Genomic DNA, 24,192 nt, shown 5'->3' with positions numbered 1-24,192 from the left:
GTTATTGAAAGGCTCTGTTAAGATGCTGTAATGAAGAGCAGTGCTGTTTTGTTTGGTACACTTAGAACTTACAATGTGAAGGTGGAAATGAGGGTCAGATCCAGTCTTCTCCAACTACAGCCTGGACTTTTGGGATCTGGAAGAAAAGGGACTAATTGTTCCAATTTTGTATTACTTACTTTCAGATGAATCTGGCCCCAAACCTCAAACGTTTATGCAAACTTCTTGCCTGTTAAAATGTACGTAACTCTCATAACCACATGACTTTAAGTTTTAAAAAACCTTGGGAGAAATTTTACTGAAAACACTCCTTCAGGGTTGAAGTTCTGGTGTTATTAACCTTAGCATGGCTGATATTTTACCCCTGGGTTTCTTCATCTTTCCTATACTGTCATTTTCTCAGATGTAAGTAAGAACTAGCCACTGATGTTTCAAATGCTTCCAGTCCCTACTCGAATGCTCTCTTGGGCCATCTGCCTGCACCCAATAATGAATTGTCGTTTAAAATATGCTTGAAGTTGTATTATACAATCTGGGATCACTGTGGCCTTTAACCTGGCATAAATCTATGAACATGAAACCCAGCTTAACAAAATTTAATCAATAATGGTTTTTTTGGAGCAGGTGTGAATACACCATTACTGGTCTCCAAGGCTGATACATTAAATCCTTTGGTTTAACTCAGCAGACTTTATATAATAATCTTCTGTGTTTAAGTGCTGATATTGGTATTTTTTGAGTCTTGGGTAATGTAAATCTACTACTCCAGAAGGTCAGCCAGTAGGTGACTTGATGTCTCTAAGAACTTCCACTAATGAGTACAACAGTAATTCATGATAATTTCAACCATGGTAATAAGGTTCACAGAGATCTGCTCAAGCATTCCAAAACTCCAGCTTCATAAGGAAATTTGTACTGCGGTTGAACGAGAATAAATAACCATATTCTGAGATTTGTCTCATGTATTGCTCTTCTGAGTTCCTGCCAGCCTGTCAACTAGAAAAAATATCCATTCTTCCAGTGTAGATTAAAGTGACTTCTATTTTTCCTACTACAGTCTTGGCTCTTGACTTACAAGTGATAGTCATCAGATGCAAGAAAGACTGAGATGAGTTACTGTGTTATACGTAAAGAAATGGAAACCATTTTTTGACTCTTGATAAAATATGTTCATGAGGTTTCTGAGTTTTGAGCCCCTCTACACATTTTATGTTGAAAAGGTGAACAAATATTAGAAATTGTCAGATTTTAAAGCCAGAAGAGCAGAAAGAACAACTGCTCTTCATTTAATTTCCGACAGCAAGTATTTCAATGGCACATGGAAGTTTGGGGTGTGTTTTGATTTTTTTGTGTTTTATTTTTTGTTTTTTAATGCAAGTGTACTACCATTATTTGTGGAAAGATATTTTTTTGCACTACCCCAGAAATTCAGTGATTGCTCCTATTAAGAGCTCCTATACATAGGAAATGACACGTGCTGGCTCAGAAATCCCGCTTTTCCCATATACAGTGTTCTGTATTTTTTGAGGGGCAATACTGATTTGAATGACTTTTGCCACACGCTGAGCTCGAAAGGAACTCGGCGTCTGCCTGGGATTTGATCCTCTGTGCTTTCCCTGGGTTTAAATGGTTAACCAGTCATCTCCTGTCAGGGACAGGCTAGTGGGCTCAACAGAGCTTGTCTGAGCCTGTACAGGTGTTCTTGAGTTTCTCGGTACGCTTATGTGAGACCCAGTTACCTAGGAAGCAATATTTTGCTTTTCTTTATGGCAAAATCACTTCAAAACCCCAAGCCCAAAAGAGGAGCTGCTGCAATCCAGTACGGCATGGTCCTCCCACTACGGGAAGCACGGCTGCCTGTCTCCCTGGACTTAGACCTCGGAGGAATCTGGGGGCCGGGTGCAGCTGTCTTACACCAGAGGCCATATGCTCCATGGTGCTGGCTCTCTGTTCCAGCTGATTTCAAAGTTTACCATATACCCTAACTCCCATAGGGTTGGAGTCTTCTCTGTGTGAGAGTCAAATGATTTTGGCTCCCCCTTATACTGGATTCATAACTTTCCCCCTTCATTTCAAGCCCTTCCTATATAACACCAGCCATAAATTATTCCCTGAGAATTCCTTTATTTAATATATTTCTTCATTTTGATTGCTATGGTATCTTTTAGAAGGACATCCATCTCTAATTTGAAGACTTGATCTGATAAATTTTTCTTCCCCTCCTCAGCGTTCAGTAACCCTACTACATACGTGTGTATGCATTTATTTATTCCTTGGCTTTGAGGTAGGATAGTACATGGCCATGGAAAAGACATAACTAACATGCACAAAAGAAAAGGATGGAAAGAAAACTCTAAGGATTCCTTACTCAGGTTTTAGTGCCTTTTGAAGGAAAAATTGATTTTGACATTTCTCACAATTTTTGGCTTGCTCTTTGTGCTAGTTTACAACAACCATTTTGAGCTAAGTACTCCGTACAGAGCAAGACTGGAAACAACTTTGCTGTATCAGGATAAGGTGCTGTTAGTACTGTAGGAGCAATATTCCTTTGAGATGATCCAGGAGATCTGCTAAGTTTTCCTTGTCATCATATCTTTTTTTCTGATGACCCACAAAGATGGGTACATGAAAGTTTTCTTGGGCTCTGGCCTTCAATAGGCAGCATGACTGTCACCATCATAATGACCTGCTCCTTCTATGAAGCTGTTCTGATTGTCATAATTTTCTTCATTGCAGACCACAGTAATATCATTCTTGCTGCTAGTGTCCGTGTTGTTAAGTGTACTCACAGACATTGCAAAAACAAGCAAATAGGCTTGCTTGCTTCCTCCACAGGGAGTCCAAGTTGATTTTTAAACTGAGAGTAGCAAAGATGGAGTCCTGCAAATACTGTATATTTTTTGATATGTCTAGCAATACTGGATTTGAGAGAGGCAATTTCCTGTATTTAATGTTTTAGCATGCTGAGTGGTGAAGTAATGACTATTTTCAATAACAGCACTTTTTTTTTCCAGTGGAAGCTCATCCCCTTTTCATACAGCAGCTGCTTCCTACAGGACAACTTTAGGGCTGCACACGTTACAAAGAGGTATTGAAAGCGACAATGGCTGGATGCACTTCAAATATGTCAGAAGAGAGCCCTACTGGCCCTCCCAATGCCTGGGATGGGTGGAAAGTGCAGAATGGTACTCCTATTGGGTCTGAAGCTGCAAGAGTCCATCTGCTCCGGGCTTTTGTTATTAATCTGTGCTTTAGCAATAATTTCATGTATATTCTGCCAATTCCCCAAGCTTGTCTGGTTCTAGGGTTCCTTCTGCCAGATTTTTCAGGCTGTCTTCTGGACTCCTTCTCTGGGGTATCGCTCCCACCTCCTTTATGTCAGAATGGATAACAAGGCACTTACCTCAGTAAGCCAGCAGAGTTTATACAACATTTCCCAGCAGGTTTCACTTTGGATAACAAGGCAGGTTGTCTCTGGCAAGGTCTAGTGGCTTGTGATAAAGTCCTTTTAAAAGCTATGGTAAAATAGGGTTTAAAGTGATACTGGCTATTGAGAACTTGATTTCTCTGGTGCTGTTAGAATTTTTTTCCTCCTTCAGCTTTTTGTCTCTTAGCAATAGTATCCATTCATTTTATGAACTTATGAATGCTCTTATGATCCTTTTGTGGCCAGCCATGATGTCTGGCACTAGAACGTTTGATTACAGACAGCAGAAGAGAAAGTGAAAATGTAACCTCCCTATAGAAATTGTAGAGATTTCAGGGTAGAAGATGTATTGAATATACAGATTAAAGAAGAACCTTCCTGTGTAACTGGCTGACTTCCCAGGTTTTTGCTCTTGGTGCAGCATATAATAAATAGCACTATATAGCCATTTACCTTCTTTCTGTTGATTTTTTTGAACAGTAATGCAGCATAATGAGTGAAGTTCTTGGATTCCTGCACTAACTTTTTCAGGACCCAGTAGATTTTAGTGGAATTTCACTAAAATCACTAAAACAGAAGGAATTTCTTCTGGTTTTTTCTTTTCTTTACCATCAAGCTATAGATACAAGCATTTCACCAGACCTATGGAACACATTCTAATGACTTTCTTGAGTTTGACATCACACTTCAACTCTATAGATGGGGGGGAAAAGGGCATTTTTAAAAATATTGTGTTCACTATTCTCCATCTTGGGGCAGAATTGGTCATTACTGTTGACATTTTCAAATGTCATTTTCCCCTGCTATCTGTGAGTAGGACAGGGAAAACATGAGAGTTTGAGAGCTCATTAAAACATTATTCCCATGAGTCCAAAACTGTCAGTGCTGTATAGGCTGAGTATATTCCTATGGAAGTAGGTGATAATGTTTGCGTGTTGTCACTAGTAACTAAACCATGGCATTTTACACACTTCTAGCTAGATCCCCGTTCACAGTAAGAAAAAAAGAGTTTTGATTCATAGGAAAGGTAATGAAGTTTGGGGCAAACCTTAAAAGAGTGCACTGAGATTAAGCTAATCTTGTGCTTTGGGAGACTTAAAAGCTGACCTTCACTGTGCAAATCTTCTGTACTTAAATGGTGACATGATAACAGATTTCCCCTGTACCACTTCCTGATAATGATCAAGCTTGGAGAAAATTTCCCATGTTTCTTAACTTATTTAGAAGCTACTGATAATTCCAGTGAAATTGAAGAGTCTCCTTGCCTTTTTAACCATGTGTGCAGGAGCAAGGTCTTGTGTATTAAAATCCAGTTGAAACACGGAAGGTTACATTATGTAAAGGTCTAATGAAGAACAAATTATATCATGTCCAAAAACCCCCAGTTATTTTCATGGACCTCTCACAAAAAGTTTCACTGGCATTTAATTCAAGTTTTGCCACTCAAGGCTCATGAGAGAGCACATTTCTATATGTTTTATTAATATGGGCTTCTGAGACTAATAATTACATACAAACCTCATAGCAGTGTACTTGCAATCATACATTCTGTTCCCTCTGCCTTTCTATGTTGAAACCAGTTTAAGTCTGAATTTGGGACAGAATCTTCGCTTTTCTTTATGTGTTAACACAATAGTTTGATTATTCATTTTTTACTACTAATTTGTTTAGAACAGTGGACATCTCATTTTTTTTCTTTGGAAGTTCCTAATCTGAAATTTAAAAAAGTAACTATGTAGTATTACATATGATCTTGTGTATTTGGCAGAGTTTTTTCTCAGTTGCAGCACCATTCTTTGCTCCATAGGTAGTGTGTGGCTTAAATGAAGCCTTCAAATCAGAGCCCCTAATGAAAATGAACTTCTGATCTATGCTTCATGCCTCAGGCCAATCTCTTTTAGAGGACTTAACTAAAAATAAATAGAGTGGGTAAAAGCTGTTTCTGAATTCACTGGACTTGGGATCAGGATGATGAGTGTATAATATTTCCAGTGTAAATCCTTGTACATACTTATGTTTGTAGATACAGTGTCTTCATTTGTTCCATAGGAATACTTAACAAGTCCCAGACGTCTGTAACACAGACAGTAGACAAAACTACAAGCAACTAAACTAAAAAGAAAGAACCATAGACAATACATTTCCATAAAGACAAGATAAAGTTCAAAGAGAAAGCTAGACTCAGACATTTGGTTATAAGAGAGATTTATGACTGTACTGGAGAAATATTTAAATATGACAGTTCCCATGTTTATGAGCAAAATAACAAGTACCCATGCAGATAAATAAAATGCATTTCAATAGTCTTGTGCTAGTCTCTGTTTGTATGAGTTTTTGCCAGAATTCAGACTAATGATAAGGATTTGCTACTGCAAATAACTAAAGATTGTTGGTGTTGGTTCTTAAAGCAGTAGAAGGCCGATGCATTGAAAGCAGTGAAGCTGCTGTTGATGGTTTCTTATCTTTAGTATTACATTTTGTAATGTGTGGTGGGGATGAAAGCAGTTCACAGAACGGATGAATGATATTTCAATAGTTGGTATGGAGCAGTTAGTAGGAAACAAATTTTGTACCAGATGGTGGATAATTTAAAGCATCCAGCCTATCTTCAGTGTTCAGAATTCTGTGTCTTTATTAAAAATCTGATTATCCTTATGTCTTTTTTGTTGTCATAAGGGAAAACATAGTAGCTTTGCTGTTGAGACTTACTTTTTTAGCACATTTGCAAAAAAAAAAAAAAGTGGTGTGCTTTGTGAACCTAAATGCCTTGTTACAGAATGGGATGGGACATGACCCATTCAACTCTACTATGGAATGAAGGGTAGGGTAGGGCAAAAACTGCTCACTGCTAGTGCACAGAAGGACAGCTACTACTCAAAGAGTGTAATTTCATGTGAACTATGGAAGCTGGGGACACTATTCAGTCAGAAAAACAGTTTGTGCTACTGGATCAGATTTGCCTGGGTAGAAATAGCACTAGCAACTAGAGGACACCATGCAGGACAGAGAGTAGGGAATGCAGGGAAAGGAACACCAAAGCTCCACTCATTCTTCCAAAAGTTTGAAACCTTCTAATTTCCAGCCTAAATTTAGTCCTAGAACTGACACTGTTTATTGTCTTTAGATTTTCAAATTTCTTCTCTGTATCTACTTTTACACCTTCTCTTACGTCTGCTGAACTTACAATCATTGGGACATCCAGCAGCCTTTGTTTTGCTAGACTGAACAACTTCTTGATTTAGGTCCTCTTCTATGAGGCAGACTCTAATCAGCTGTGTGGCCATTCTCTGTACCTGCTTCATTTTCAATACATCTTTGTTGCACATGGGTGGTCAGAATTGTATTGTATTCATAACAGAGGCTTGCCAAAGCTTTTTGCAATGACATTAATACTTTCCTTTCTTTAGCAAAACATGCTAGAGTCATAGCTGTCATCTTCTTTGTGGCTGCATCTCATTAATGCAACCCTTTCCCTCTTATTCTGTCCTGTTAGAGCTGTCCTAATAAAATCTGTAGCTGTGCACTGTAACTAATAAGATGGATTTTGTTGCAAGGCTATGCTTGGATATTGCTGTTAAAGTTTCAAATTAGAAGTTCCTTCTGTTTGCATTTTTCATGCAAAATTCACTGCTCATTCTGACCTCAGTAGCCAAAAGTTTGTTTTAATAGGTGTTGTATTTATAGGTAAAGAGGCACAAGTGATATTGGATTTGTGGTTGGGTTCTTTCCCCTTTTTTCACCCTTTCCTGTGATTATGACAAAAGATCCAGGGAGTAAGATGAGTAGAGTCAGCCCATGCCAGACAGTTCCACTTCTACTTGATTTGGAGAGCAGAAAGGATTCACCAGCTGAGTAGCAGGACCATATTTTTAAAGTGATATACATCTTCCTCACAACAACTTGACTTAGAGACCAACAAACTACAGAATGCTCTGGTGGCAAGTCCTCACGTAGTGGCATGGTGCCACTTGGCAACTGTGCACACGGTCACAGCTGGTGCCTGCTCAGCCCTGCCTACTTTCCCCACACCTGCCTGCAGGAGCTGCCTGGTCCAGCAGCATTATTTTTGAACAGGCATCAGTGCCGTTCTTAAGGAATACACAAAAACTCACAGGCATGGTGGAATAGAAAAATAGAACCGCAGCAGCTGTCTCCTCATTCTCTTACTAGCACACACCTTGATGTCCCCTGCTATCCCAAATCACCATCTGCTCCCTAAAGGGCCTCAATGCCCATCTCTCCATTTTTCAGCTCCAGGATGCCTACACAACTGCAGAGATCACAGAAGCATAAAATAGTTTGGATTGGAAGTGACCTTTAAAGACCATCTAGTCCAACCCCTGTGATGTGGACCATGTGTTGATTCATCTCATCTCTGGGAAACATGTTTAAATCAGTCTGTGTTGTTCTCTGTGTTGCAGTCGTAATAATCACCATAAGCCAGAGTTTGGGATATTTGTGTAATCACTGCAAACTTTTACCAATAGTTCCATTAAAATGGCGCCACCGGTACCTGATTCCTGGTTGGTATAATACTCTGAGACTGCTTCCATACATTTGCAGAGAAGAAGTGTCCATGTTACTTGCAAGAATTCCAGAGACACTGATCTTTCACAAGGAAAGGAGTCAGACTCCATCTTTTGTTAGTCTCTGAGGACACCCTCCTCTCTCTGTTAACTTCTTCACCTTGCCTTTGCCTAACTCTTCACTGGTTAGAGGATTTTAAGAAGCCTGGATAATCCTCTGCCCCTATTTCCAGTGTTAGGAGCTTAAAATCCAGATAAAATAAACCCTAGGATTAGGCAGAATCCATTAGGATTCGCTAGAACTCCATTAGGAATTCATTAGGAATACAGTTTATCCCTTCAAAACCTATTGGTATATTAATGCTGCTACTATTGCTACTATAAACACCAATAATCATAAATATCACAGCTTGTACAACATCTGAAGGACACCTAAGGCTGATGTAAAATATCATGTATATTTTGGATAACACTTCATTCAATATTTAATCTACTGCATGTCCACCTCCCTTTGGCATTTGTTGTCGACGTTGGTTATCTTGTCGCTGTAGCCCACGTTCTTCTTCAGGGCATGATTCTCTGCCTTCGTCTTGTGATTAATTTGTTTTGCTTTCCAGCTTTTTTTTTTTTCATGTGGGTGGAAAATGCAGCCATCGGCAAGAACTGACCCTTTTGGTTTAAAAGACAGGGCTCTCTTGTGGTAAGACCACAAGTGTTTGTGCAAAAGTAGCTTTACTGCTATGCTCACACTCCCATGATGAAGAGTGTTTTATCAAGTCCCTCGGTGGTTTCTCTGCCACCAGAAGGTCCCTGTATTACACTGCTTGTAGCTCGCTGTTTCTCTAGCTGAGGAGCAATAAGTATATTAAGGTCCTTCCAGTTACAGTGTCGTCATCTCGCTACCCTACCTAAGGCAGGGAGGTAAGCAGAGTTCTAGAATATTCCCAAACTGCCATGCTCTATATTAGAGAAATCTTCCCAAAGGCTGTGAAGCCAGGTGTGAGCTGTGTTTATGTCACTGGCCTGCTGCACGGTAGTTTTGCGGGAGCTGGCAGGCTGGCCTGGACCATAAGCGTGTTCTGAGGGGCAGGCAATTCAGAAACTCAGGAGCCACTTTGTGTGCTGGCCACAATTTGTGCTTCCCCTGCCAATATGCTTATGGTTTGGCATCTGCAGACACACCGCAGCTGTCCAGCTGATAAACTGACACACTCTGGGTGGCCCTTGTCTCTTGAGATTTTACAACTGCTGTTTGCTCCACCAGACATGAATTGAAGTCTTCCAAACTCTCCCACAGAGACTTTCCTGGTACCCTGGTGTCAAGTTCAGAACAAGAAACCAGAGCAGACTTTATATTCCTAATAACACTTGTTTTCCTACACTGCTGCTCTCCTTCAGTCAACTGGTGCCTGTGATGAACCCACACTTCTGTTCACTGGTTCGTCCTGCTCAGCAGGAGTCAGGAGTTATTTACAATGCCCTCCAATCCAGGACCTCTCTACCCTTGAAGGAGAAAGGACTGAGTGCATTCTACAGTCAAACTCAGGGTTACAGATCAAACATATTGCTGTGCATGTACATTTATATGATCCTTGGGCCTCCTCCTGGTGTTTCCTGCATGCTCATTGTTCAGGTTAAAGAAACAGCTATCGCCCACTTAGGTATAGTAAAACAACACTGAAAAAAGCAATGTCCATAGCAGAGATCTTGAGAAACACAGCTACTGGACTGTCTGCATTCAAGGTAAATTATGTAGTTGCTTATAGTGACTGGTATGTGTCTTGGATCTCTCGTGCAATTCTCACTTTACTCACACATTACTCCTGGAATATGTAGCTACTTCATCTAGTAAGAAAAAAGAGGGGGAAAAAAAAAAAGTAACACCGATAGAAGGTGATGTTTCAAGCACAAGGAACTGAAATAGTTTCAGTTTTTGGTGGCCACCATCAAAATCCTGTCAGTATTCTTCTTTTCTACCCCCCACATCACAGCATTCGAGTAACAGTAAAAATAGATTTGCAGATAACTCTCTTTTCTGGCCAAAATGATACCATAGTAGAGCAACTGTTGGACTGGGGACAGAAGGAGCGGTATTCATTTCCATTTGCTTCTGCAGTGGATTCACCGAAATGTGTTAGCTCAGCTGTGTGCCTCTATGCTGATGTCATCAAGCCAGGTGCATGCACAGGATTTTCTAACAGGAGACGGAGATGAGTCTGGAACACGTAAAGAGGACATGGAGAGCTATGCAGGATGTTTAAAGGCCACAAGGATGCTTAACGTTTTGTACCAGGCATGTGAGGAGGGAAAACAGTGCAGGGGCGCAGAGTTGTTAATACACTGAATGGCGAAAGGGGTATGAGTTAGGCCCAGAGTTCCAGATCAAGGGTGAGAGGAGGGGACTCTGCCCCTTTGTGAGTTTAGATAGAAAAGATTAGAGAACTTGGGCTACTTACAGGAAAGGCAGAGAATGTAGTAAGCATTAGCTAGGGAACATTTTACTATGCCACTTGAACCCAACCAGACTTCTAAGTAGGCAAATATTTGCTTCCAGCACAAGAAAGCCAGAAGCAGCTCTCATAAAATATGTAAGTTTTTTTTCAGTCATCCAAACACTGCATTCTAGTTCAGTCTGACATTTTTCAAGGGAATGTGGTTTTCCTTCGCCTTCTCAGGAGCAGAGAGAGATATGAGACAAGCGTGTACAGGAAGACATGTGGATAAACAAGGCTGAGCTAGTAGAGAAATCTCTTCACCTTGATTATTGCTGCCAGGGACTTGTATACCGCTAAACTTCCTAGATAGCCTCACAGACTATGTAAGTGAAAAAGATATTCTTTTTCACTTTAAGAACCACCGTTGTGGGACAGTTGTAAGGAATGTAGTAGGGTTGGCTGTAATAGGTTTTTGTGGATAGTACTCTAAAAATACAGACAGATGAGGAAGTGATACTCTTTTTTTCTGGTTTTGTTCTGAACAGTTATAGAATTCTACAAAAGGGATACAATTCTTTTAAAAGTTTTATAGGATACTGTGGGAAACCTTTCCATTTTCATTGCATTCTATTATGCTTTCAGTATAGAGGAGGTGCTGTCAGGTATTTTCAGTGGAAGTGGGTATGTCCCCAACCTTCCTGTGACTTGATAGCTACAAGCTGCTTCAGTTTTGCATTCTTAACAACAGCCCACCACTTTGACAGAGACTGTTACTCTGTCCCTAAAAGAAATGACATATTGCTGCAGCCTCAGGAAGCTTCCTTGTCCAGCTACAAGTTCACTGATAGAGGAGGTGAACAAGGCGATAAGTCATGTGCCTCCATGCTAGTCATCAAGAGTGCCACTATTCCTCTGCCATCACAATATCTCCTTTGACCACCCCAAGCAATAACTCCTTATGTTCACCCTTTCTTCTAGATCCTTTCAATACTTGTAGTTTCTAGTTTCAGTAAAAGTTTCATGATCCGTGAATACTTGCCTGAAATCCAAATCCAGTTAATTCAGTTTACACCTGGTATGGAGGTCTGATATCAGGTTCTCCCAAAGAAGTGGACTTTGACATAGCAGGTAATGGGCATGAAAAGCACCACCCTCATTTGTTTCGACCTAGAAGCTTGCCAGACCAGTGCCTGCCACTGACATCTGTGGAGGATGGGGGCAATGCATGGCCTCCCACAGAGCTCTGCCAGCAGGTCACATAGGAAAGTCCTGGCTCTTAACTGTCACGCATCATCTCTCTCTCTTGTTCCCCCATGGGGTTGCTTAAAATCAACTGAATTATGCAACAAAAACTGACCGAGGTCTCTATTGGTAAATCCAGTATTACAGGCCTTTGCATAATACTTCCAGAATCAGTCTTTCCCTCCATCTTCCAAGAAATTTGATAGCTAAAGATTATGACACCTGTGCAGAGTGACTTTTCCCGACCAGTGACCATTCCCTATGAAGTTTTCATCCATTACTGAATGTTTACAGTAACTTTGGAAACAACTTCTACCCCTTTTTACCTACACCAGTTTGGTAGTACCAACGTTGCTTCCAAGGTCAAATCTATACCCAGCATTCATTTTCATGAGCATCACTAGTAACCTCTTAAACAAATGACCTCGTAAATTACAATCTTTGTCAAAGGTGTTTGGAGGAGAACAGCACCATAGACACACAGGCACACACTCTGCAGCTGGGAAAAAAAGGCTCTTCTCAGCACTCTTCTTTATGTATATTTTTTGTAGCCAAAAACTAGAGTGGAAAAGGAAAAGATAACATCTGAGTTGGGATGACCAAAGTACAGAGAGAGAACAATTTAGTCTCTTAAAACAATGCAAGAAGTTAGATTCCAGTAGTAATTCAAGTGAAGGCAGGGGGTTGGGCCACATCCAAACATCTATGCAGTCCCAGTGACCCAAGCTATCACATGTGATATACCTCACTTCTTTATTTGCTTGTTTATTCTGAATGACTACAAGGGCACTTGATGTGATAAAACGTGGACAATATCCTGAGTTCAGCTGGAGAGAGTTAGGATATTATCTTTCTGGAGCTTCTCCCTGCAGTAATGATGATACCCGTTTTGGGGTTAATTTTCTGTTGAATAAGCACGTCAGGTTTTAAGGCACTGGTCCAGACTGTAAACAAGTCAGTCTCTTTGGAGCCTGCTTTGGCAGCTCTGCTGAGGTTACTATTTGTATTAAAATATTTGCTAACCTATTCTTCATAAAGCCAGGTATGTTTCCGTGAAAAGGAGAGGCAATGTTGACATCTGTCCTCTTGCCAGCAGCAGCAATCACATTACCTTGTTATCTCAGCTAGCTCTCCCCCCATGCTCATGCACTAAATAAGGGACTGCTGAAATTCTGGCCCAGGGCTGATTACATGTCTGCTCCACACACAACTCTGAGTATCTGTGCAGAAGGCAGGAGCAGCTCGGTCCCATTGTTCCAGTGTCACCAAGATGAGAAGAAACCTTACTGCTGAGAGAAAGCAGTAATAGAAAGCTCTGGAATGTAAATTTTACATGAGGTAGAGATTTTCACATGTGGCTGACAAGCAATTTAAAGCACTAAGGAGAGTTCAAGAGGGAGTTAAGTGGTCCACGTAGATATATGGATACTAGAATAATTTGGATGCACTTAGGATGCAGGACAGACAAAGAATTCATTTCATCCCCAAGCTGTTTGGAGCTGTGACTACATTTTGGTTCTCAGCTTGTACAGAGTTTTGTACAGCAAGACTGGCCCCAACTATAATAGATCATCGTGATAGCTCTGTTCATATTATGAGGTTGGGGAGTGGAAAGCAAACAATGTAAACAAATTAGGCGTTACCCATAAAATTTTGGGCACTTTTTGGGCATAGAAAAAGGTGCAGACTTGGACTTAGATCATACAACCACAGGCTCTAGCCCAGTGTGTGCTCCTTGCACTTTCAAAACTCCCATTGGCTGCAGTAGTAGATCTAGGATAAAATGCAGGAAGTTCAGGATTATTATTTATGATTCAAGATTAAATGAGGTGTTTGCAAGAAGAAAAAGGACTTGCTTCAGGCAGACAGAAGGTTGCTGTCCCTTTTTGTGTAAATGTGCACTCTGAAAGCATAGGAGGTTTTATCTGGCTGGGGTTTTTTGCCTTTTGATCCTTCCATTTGCCATTGGGTAGAGTAGTTAGTGATAACTTTACTTTGCTTACACTTTCTGTTCTCCATTTCTTTGCATTTGATATACAGTTCAAAGTGTAATGAAGAAATATTCAAAATAATCAATGTTGTACCCACAAACAAGGAGTTAAATCAAGCACTCTCTTGTCTGATTTTTAAATGACGGGAGATTTACACCTATAAGGGCAGAGAATTTTTTCTTTGAAATAGGAAAGATTTTTCAAAGCACCTGGGGCTGGCCTCATCCTGCTCCCACCAAAGTGAAAGGTTAATGCTTCTGCTCACTTCAATAGGAGTAAAGGTACATAAATGATGAGCACTTTTGGGAGCATTCCCTGTCAAGCAATTAGGACTAAGCATGCTGCTGGCCAGACCCTGAAGTGATTTATCAACTAATTAAAATTTGTATGCATTCACTTTACTCAGTGTAGCTGAATCAATTTCTATCTGACCCTCTGTCCTGGGAATTTCTAGTGACAGTATTGATATAGCTATGATAGCCTAAGGATACAGGCAAAGTCAGTTTTGTGGGAAGATGTGATATGTTTGTTACTCCAGCTTATATTGTTGGAAAATAAGACAACCTTCAAGGTATATAAAACCCTTTTTCCATTTCATACCTGAAGGTTGGCCCATATTTCTGAAAGCATGCTTGTGTTTTTTCTAATGGTAGTAGTTGGAGTGATGCGAGATACGATTTTTCTCCGCAAACTTAGATATGGAGATTTCTTCAAGACATGACTGTTGCAGCTCTTTCTCAGGTATCTGTCTAGCACAAGGCAGCCTCTTTTTTTTCAGTCACTATTCACTGCTATTAATTTCTGCCTCTTTTCTTCTCTTCTTCCCACTTCTGCCCATTCCCTTCCATTATGGTTTCCTTCTTGTAATCATCACGCTGAATTCCTCTTTAACTTTTTCCCTTATTTGGTGGTATGGATGGGCTTGCTCCACAAAAGACAAAGCACTCCACAGTATCTTTATTATTGTGTTTTGACATTTTTTTGATTCTCATGTAATTATAGGCTGACTTCGATATGGACCTGATCCAACATCTGAGTATTTTATTGGTTTGCATACTGTCAGTGTTAAAAATTACTTTCTTCTTTTGAAGTGACAAACTTCCCTTATTTTTCCCATCTTGTTTTCATTAGCATCTCTTGATGGTAGGTCAGGTTAGGTGCTTTGCCATCTCTGCTGCTTCTGTCATCTCCTAATGTCGAAACTGACTTTTACAGAGGCTGTTGTTCTTATCTTTGAGATTTCAGGGCAATGTTTGTGTGTGGGGTAGATTTTTTTTCTCTCTCTATCTTCTTTGCTGTCTCTGCTTCTTGTCTTTTTGGTTTGTCTTTGGCTTTTGTCTTTCTGTTTTTTTGGCTCGGCTGTTCAGTAGCAGAAGCAAAGTTATTGTTAGCTCTGGCTGAGAGAAAATAGAAGATGGAGAGATGCTTCTTTCTGCCACAGTTTATTTTGATGCAAGATCTTCCATTATAAGCTTGATTTTGAATCCCACCCTGACTTTTTCAAGATGAAATTAATCCACCTGAAATTGCACAGGCAAACTTCTATGTCAGACTACAATTTTTCTACAGACTACAAGGAAAACTTGACTGATATTAGGCAAAACATTTGGGAGATAGGAAGATATTTTAAAAAGTGGGGTGACCTCACTTTTTGGATAATTTCCTAATGTTTATTTTAAAGAAATGTCATGACTCAAAACTATCTTGACCGAGAAACTCCAAATTTGGGTTACTTTGTTGTCCCTGGCAAGGATAGGTTCTTTGGACTCAGTTTAGAAGGTGGGGGGGGTATAATTTAGATATTAGTAACAACAATGTCTACGTACATTAGAAACGCATCAGTTTTCTGAATACCACATTCTGGCTTGTGCATTGTTTATAAACCACATACCAACAGTCTTTGTGCTCTTTAAGCAGTATGCAGTACTATACGCTATGTAGGACGCACATAGCCAAAGGCTACCAAATGCCCAAACAGTTGCTATTATATCCATCAAGCAGGATGTAAGCAGCACCCAGTTTGAAGCACCTTCTGATCTCCACAGGAGTTTCTACAGAGTCTGTCAACTTCATGGGCATTCTCAGGATTGTGCTGGCAGAGAAGACCCCTCAGTGCCTCTCTGGGCATATCCCAAAAGTGAGGTCTCAATACACCCTGCTCCTAACCCACCACTTGATTGTGAGTAGCTCCCTGCATTAACTACGTCTATTAACGAAACACTTAAATGTTTCTCTTAAACGCTAGAATGCTGAAATGTGGAAGTTCCCAAATTTAGAATTAAGGCCAAAGAAAAAGCAGTAGTTAAAAGGACAAGTGGGGATGTGGAAGTGCTTGTGGTTAAAAGGGTGATCCTGAAAGAATGTCATTACCTGAAGTCATCGGTTACTGGCAAATAAACAGAGAATGTACAGAATTAGAGTAAACTGCCTCTAAACATCTTGATAGAGAAAATGACTTTGTTATGCCTGAATCTTAATACATTCAAAGGCAATTTGGTCTGCCATGTAAGCTCTGCACAGCCTCTAAATATTCTGGTCTGTAATTCCTGGAATCCCAAGCCTGGTTTTTGGGTTGTTCTGCTCTTAATCAAAACTCATGTAGGTCAGGCAAGTACTTTATTAACTGGTATTACTATGGCACATACTAGGACACCTTAAGAGTGAGCTTTGATTCCGCTGAAACATCAAGGCAGTAGACGTGGCCTCTGGCTGCAAATGAGTGCCAGGAAAGTCTGGTCATGGGAGTGGGAAATTCAGCAGAGGCTGCAAAACCCTCTCAAGATGGGCAAAGTAGCCCTTACTATGCTCCTTGCTGGCACAGTGAGACAGCTACCAGTGCACAAGTAAGGTGGCTGAGGTTAGGTAAGTCTACGTTACAAAACCATTCTGTCTGCCATGTAAAGAAATGCTGAAACATTTCAAAATTAATCTAGTAGCAGTACCTTTATTCATAATGTCTGGGATATTGTACCACCTAGTAAAACCATAGCCCAGACTTACTCAGAGTTTAAATACAGTAATCAAATCAAACTAGTGAAAACAAATTCACTTCCAAAAAAGGAGGTCAACACACCTCCAAGATACCATTTTGAATGCTTCCCTTTTGAACATCCCAGCTGTCATGGGGAAAGTAGTGAAACTGGATACGAAGTGGTGTTTTTGAAATCCTCTGCAGAGCAGTGAACTAATGAGGAATATAAGTCTTCTTGTTGTGCAACACATGTATTTTGCTATTTTGGACCCAAGACCTCTGTTCCACTCTGGAGGAATGAGAAACAAATCTACCAGACTAGTGAAATGGGTAACAGGTACCTCTTTAGTAGAGACCTTGTGTACTCCAGTGATTAGCTTTGGGATAAGTTATCCAGGCAAAATGAAGCTAATAAATTTAAGTGCATCTTCTGAGAAGCACTAACTACCTTTTACTTTTGTGAGAGTGAATTTTTGGCAGGTTAGACTTTTCTAGAACACAGAATATATCCTTCCTCCAAAATCAGTCTCAATTGTGTTTGCTGTCTCTTTCAAGCAACATCAGAAACATTTTGGGGATAAAGGATCATTTTCTAGAGAATACTTTGGTAAGATATGGGATCTCTAGCCAGATATGACAATAGTCAATATAGTTCCTTGTGTACTTCACAGTTAAGAAACCTTATTTAAAATTCAAAGGATGGGATTAAATTCCTCTAACGTTTCTTATGATAATCTCAGTTGGATCATCTACTCTTACATGTTAAAGCTCAACAATGTCTGACTCCGTTAAGGAAAAATTACATTTATTAGGCACAACTTTCCTTTACAAACCTTCCTCATCTGGCTGGGACAACATGTGCTATTTAAAGGGCTGTCTTGCAGATAATGAGAATTTTGTACAGAGAACCAAAAAAAAAAAATATCAGATGGGAAAGAATGAACTGCATTAGTCCTTTACCTTAAATCAAAAATGGTGATTTTGGACAGTTTCTCTCTCTCAATATGTTAGAGTCTATTTAATGTATACTGCAATTTCAGTTTTCGTTAGCAAAACTTAAATTCATCCTGCTTTGCATTGCTATAGGACCTGGTCTGAAACACTCATACGTTATCCAAATTCTTTATCAGCATGCTCAGGAGTAGTTGCACAGAATGATCGTTTTGAACATCTGTGTGCCAGTCTGAAGGTCCAAAAGGAGGTTCAGGACCTGTAAGTTGTTGAACATTAAGGTGAGAGTTCTCAGGAGGTGCGGTTTGTGGGTATTGAAGGATAGATCAATGAAATGGACCGGTACACCTTTGGGCGGAAGAGTTATTCTTTGCATTTGCTCTTCATATCTTTATTGGAATCCCCATTAGCTATTTTTAAGGACGTCTATACTTTGGGAAGGTTGTTTATATGTTTGTTCTGTTAAAATCTAAGTAGGCAAGTACTAAATGTTCAGCTAATAGAGATCATCCTAGTCTTACTAATATTGAATTGACTTAGCCAAGCATCTGTTCTAGTCTATGTGAATTCATTGGAACTTTTGCTGTTGACTTTAGAGGACCAGATTTCACTCACTCTTTTAAATATTTAAACAACTATATTTAGGGATTGTGACCTTGGTGAGTGCTTTGAATACACGTAATAAAGGAAGTAAGTTTGTGATGTGTTGTACCATGGGGTGAGAATGTACACATTGTTATTTTGTTTTGTTTAGTCTATTATTATAGAGCACTTGAGGAGAAATCAAAAAATTTGAGTAGTTTAGTCTACTAGTTAAGCAAGAGTAGTGATCGCTTTTGGGCCAGAGCTTCCTGTTTCCTCTGTTTCTAATGCAGAAGTACTCTTGTAAAGATTTACCTATATGACAGAGGTAAGCTTTGCTAATTCTGTCTATTAGCAAATGTGGATTTTGCTTGAGCAAGGTTAAGTGACTGATAGTGATCTATGTCATGACTCAAACACAAGTATGGAAGAAAGTTTGTGCTGGCTTCCCTGACAGAATGCCTTTGCTGATTTTTGTAGGCTTCATCCAAAACCCAATAAGAAAACTCTTCAGTGACATTAGACAGGCAGAAACATTTCCAAGAAAAAGGAAAATTTGAAAATCTGCGTTTTCAGCAGTCACTAGTATTGGTTATTCCTCAGTTTCAAAGTTCACAAACAGAGAATTCAAAGGAAAATTTGGAAGGAAATCCAAATGAAAAGGGGCCCCAGTTCCAGGTTGTTGATACTTTGTGCTTTTCAGACTCCTCTTTTGAAGTGTCTCCAGTCAGGCATCTGAATTGCTAGTCATTTTAGAACTCTCAGGCTCATTCTTTTCTTTTTTCCTCATCTTTTTCTCTTTTACTCTTCTCTTTTCTATTAAGGTCAAATCCTGCTTCTCCTGATGCCAATAATAAAACTCCCATTGATTTCAACATGAGCAGGAAATATGCAGTTTGTTATTTACCACAACCACCACAATGAATCTCTGGGAAGAATTCATTTATATTCATTCCAACGATGCCATGAAAAATGGGCTCTTGCTATTTTATCACATCCAAACTGTTGCTCTAACTCTAACATCCTAGCTGTTGCTAACAAGTTAGTGATGATTTGTAAACCAACAATTTATGGTAACCACATTCCATCCCCATTATGATCTGTGGTTTGGAAATGGAAAAGTAATCAAGACCTCCTGTTAAGAGATTTTATTTCAGTTGAATGTTTCTGTAAATAAAAGGATTTTGAAAGGATCATTGCTATATGTTTCTAACTCCAAATTGTTCATTTGATCTAGGCCCCACCTATGCTCTAAATTCCTGCCAGGCTCTGTCTGTCAGGAGCGTGAGATCCCCAACAGTGGCATGAACATACTGGCAAAATTGTTACCATCAATATAAGTATTTTCACTCAAGTGGATAGTTTTACTAGACTGGAACAGCAGTTCCATTTCTTGGAGACAGCTATGTCCATTCCTTGGAATGCTTCATAATACTTTATCAGCACACTATAAGGGTACTCTGACATAAATAAAAGCCTCCTACTAAAGTTACAGTAACAGATGAAGAATTATAGTCAGACCCATGGTATGTAGTAATGCCCTTGAGACCTAAGAGCCTGCGTAGTTTGTGCAACACTTTGTCTTGGTTGTAAGGATTGTGGGCAGTCACTATGACACTAAGGAGGACTTTCCAGCACTTTGATGGGAGACCACCTAGAATTACTGGTAAATAGACTCAAACAAGAGAATTTTGTTCCAGTACTATGTTCTGGTACCAACTAGGTTGAAAACCTTCTTTTGATCTCTTTGACACTAATACACTCTGTCCTTTCATCCCTGTGTAAGAAGCCTAGCAGCCTGGGTTTGAAGTTAGAGCCACTTTGTTTGGTAACCTGCTAAAGGTGGTATCAAATTAGGCAATCTAGAGAGTGTCCTAGCTAATCAGTCCTGTGACGTGATATGAAGATAGAGACCACATTAATTAGGAGATAAAGCTCTCTTCCTACCCCTTCCTCTCCAGCAAAAATCACTACTTGATTAATTTATGTATCCCAGAGTTGAGTACAATTCGCTGGGGGTAGGATGACAGCTCAAAGGGTTTGTATGAATGCTCTGATTTTATGTTGAACAAAAGACTGACTACTAAAAATCACTTGCAAACTGACTTTTATTTTGTGACCTGAGAGCATGAAGAGGTTTTGAGGATGTATGAATCCTCATGAGGTGTTCATTAACTTGTAATAATTGTATGAAAAATTAAAAAATATTTTGTTATTAAGTAACTTTTAAATAGTGATCTCCATAACATTAATATGAAATACATATTTTAAAGGACATTTTACCTCATTTGATACAACAGCTTGAAAAATAAGAAACAAACCCTGCCAAGAGAGCTCATTCACTATGGGGAGCTACAGCCACAGGTCCATGATGAAAAGCATTCATGGGCTTAACTCCAGTTTAACGTGTTCTGTCCCACTCCTGACCCTCTGCTGCAAGCACAATACCTTCTCGATGGTGGCAGCACCACTGTTCATGAGCCTGTGTTGTGAACTAGTCCTCTGAAATCTGAGTCAAAAAAGTGGTATGTGTAAGGGAGAGAAGAATAACGTTGAAGTAGTTTCCTTATCTTTCATAGTCATGCCGCTAGCTGTGGCGGGCAGCAATGAGCAGTGGGAAAGTGGGAGGCAGTTGTAGCTGGGACTGTCTGAAGCCGGTATTCTTGTTGCCAAAGGCAAAAACTGTAACCTAAACCAGCTTTAGAAAAGAGCCTAAATATTTCACTAAAGAGATGGCCAGCATGTGGTCCTACAAGCTGCTAGATATGGGTTCTGGTGGGCCTTGAGAGGACAAGTTGTATCACACCACACGCTGCAGCCAGAGCGTCACTCAAGTGTGATTTTAGGGTCCGCTGCAGCTCAGCCAGTATCATCCCCCTTGAGCAGCATTTGATAATAGTTGGCCTCACCAGTTCTGGAAACAAGTCAAAATCTCAGAGATTTTATCCCTATCACTCATTCTTTCCAAATAGCCCTTTCGGGCATGGGGTAGATTTCTGTATCTTTTCTTTATTTTCACAAATATTTACTAACCTGGTGTATATGTCTTTGGCCTAATATATCACGCTGTTCCTTAAAGGAAGAAGATTGTCAACGTTTGTCCAGTAGTGGGAATCTGTCAGGTAACTGGGCGAAAGTGAGGTGGGTCACCATGTTTACATTAATGCTAATGCTGCGCTACCACCTTGTGGACAAAAGGTAAATAGCGCTGAGCTGTTCGACACGCAGGTACCCTGCCCGTGTGACATCAGTACAGCGCTGGCTGGGACGGTGTGACTGCGGGCAGCCTCGCTGACAAGAACAGTACACTCTGAATCCTCCGGAATGAGCCAGTTCAAGATCTGGGCAGCCAACAGAAACCAAACAGACTGTGAACATCTGCTGGAACTCTGAAGCGTGATAGCGGGTGAAGGGTGCCCCTGAAAGGGGTATGACAGTCTGATTCTCCTCTACGATATAGAAGGAAGCAAGTAGGAATGAAATCTTGTTCCTATGATACTACAGTACCAATGCCTTTACATAGGCAACTCCTCCGACCTGCCTGCTCTCAACCGCAACGCTCAGAGTTACCTACAGCTTCTTTGGCTGTCAGCTAGCTACCTGCTACCTCAGCTGACAAGTCCTTTGGCAGTGTGTTACCTTGGAGTCCCAGCTCCTCCATGGTCTTGTCTCCACATTGCTGTGATTACAGCAGCGCTACTGCATTTCAATGCTGTGTTTCAGGGAAGAATAGAAAGCAGAACACCGCCTGAAAGTTCAGTTACTGAACATGTTATTAATAAAAATATTATTAGGGGCCTCTTCACCCCATCAAGGTGAAGTGCCCTATGACACTTAGTCAATTCCAAGAGAAGAAGGTTTATTCAAAACCCTATCTTCCTTTTCCTTAAAACTGCAGGAATCCGCCTGCAGATCTGAAACTCTGCATGACCAAGAGGTTATGTGCTGTCTGATGTGCTTCCTCACACAAGAACTACATAACGATTTCAAAGACAAGTGTTACTCAGACATCTCAGTTACATGCCAAAATGACTGGCATGGTCTGATTTGGGTCTTAATGGCTGAAGACAAAAGTTTTTGAGGGACTGACTCTCCTGTTAGTTAATAGGCTAGAGGTCCAGATTATACTGATGCCAAATTCTCTCTGTGGTCTGATTTGATACACAGAATCAAACTGAGGCTTTCCACATCTGGAGAACATGCCCAAAAACCACAGTTTATTTCATATTACAGAGCAAGCCTTCCTCAGTTACCCTTCTGTTAGAGTAGTTCTCTTCGCATGGAAGATTAGGTGTCCACTGGAGCAAGCACATGAGCACTAACATGACTACTAACTACTACTAGATTGCTTTAATAGTAGGCATAAAATTGTTTCTGCTTTCTTTCTGTCTCACCTCCCCCATTCCCTACATTTTCATAAGAAAATTCGAGCATTTTTTTCAAGGATCGCTTCTTCCAAGCTCAGGAATCGTCCATCCTGACATGCAGGAAGCCAAGGGAAGATGGCAGAAGGCCTGCATGGATGAAACAAGGAGCTCCAGACAAAACTCAAACATAAAAAAGAAACATGCAAGAGGTGGAATTAGTGTCAGATCTCCCACAAGGAATATAGAGACATTATATAATGCAGGGATGAGGTTAGCCAAAAAAGCCAAAGCCCAGCTGGAGTGGAATCTGGGGAGGAATGTAAAAGGAAACAGGAAGAGCTTCTACAAGCATATCTGCAACAAAAAACTGGGGAAATGTAGGCATGTTGCTGAATGGGGATATGGAAAAGGCTGAGGAACTCACTGCATTGTTGACTGGAGAAATGTGGCAATATGAATTTCAGGAAGTTCAGCAAAAAGCAGAATCCTGCACCTGAAGAGGATTAGACCCATGCACTAAGTGCAGACTGGGGATCCACTTTCTGGAAAACAGCTTGGCAGAAGAGGCCAGCTGAACTGGGGGTTCTGGTGGACAACAAGTTGACTATAAGCCAGGAATCTGGGCTTGAGGCAAAGATGGCTAAGAGCATCGTGGGCTGCATTAGGAATACTGTTGCAGGCAGATGGAGAAAGGTGTTCCTTCCTTTCTGCTCATTACTGGTGAAACCCCATCTGGAGTGCTGCAGACAGTTGCTGGGCTCCCCAGTACAAGGACACGGACATACTGGAGCAAGTCTAATGAAGGACCATGAAGATGATTTAGGAATTAGAGCATCTGACCATACAGGGAGACACTGAGAGAGCTGGGACTGTTCATCCTGGAAAAGACAATGCTCAGTGTGTATAAATAACTGATGGGAAGAGTGAAGAAGACAGAGACAGACTTTGCCAGCAGTATCCAGTGCAAGGACAAGAGGCAATGGGCACAAATTGAAATACAGGGAATTTCATTTAAATGTAAAAAGTTTTTTTTGCTCTGAGAGTGGTCAAACACTAGAACAGGCTGCCCAGAGAGGTTGTGGAGTCTCTGTCCTTGGAGATACTGAAAATCTGACTGGACACATTACTGAGCAACCTGGTCCAGTTGACCCTGCTCTAAGATGTTGGACCAGACAATCTCCAGAGGTCCCTTCCAATCCCTGTGATTCTGTTCAGTAACATGTTCATTGTTCCAGACACAGTTCTGATAGAAGCAATGCTCTTGCATACAACTTCTTGTTCATTTTTTGGCAGAGAGAGGAAAAACATTTCTATTGATTCTGAGAGTTTCAGGATAACATTCAGCCCACAGGTATTGTGGGACATGTATGAGTCCTCATGCTCTCTTCAGCACTTTTCCCTGCCTTAGGAATTCAAATGTCTGTTGCCCAAAGGAACTTATTGAAGGATCACAGCTCCCTTTGGGCCCCAGCTTCTGTCTTACAAGGAGACAGGAAAGACCAAAGTATATATATTATTTTTTGGTGTGGCAGAAGCACAGGATAAGCTTAGGGCATGAGGGGCAATGAATGCACTGCAGGTGCTCTTCCACTCCACCTCTGCGGAAGAGTGGTCTTTTAATTCAGGATTAGATCAGTCACCCCTTGCTCTGCCTCAGTCACAGCAAAATTGCTACACAGGATTACCGTGAATCTCGGACT

This window comes from Phaethon aethereus (genome assembly GCF_964289735.1).
Source record: "Phaethon aethereus genome assembly, chromosome: 1".
Classification (NCBI taxonomy): domain Eukaryota; kingdom Metazoa; phylum Chordata; class Aves; order Phaethontiformes; family Phaethontidae; genus Phaethon; species Phaethon aethereus.
Note: the sequence above shows the minus strand (reverse complement) of the source record.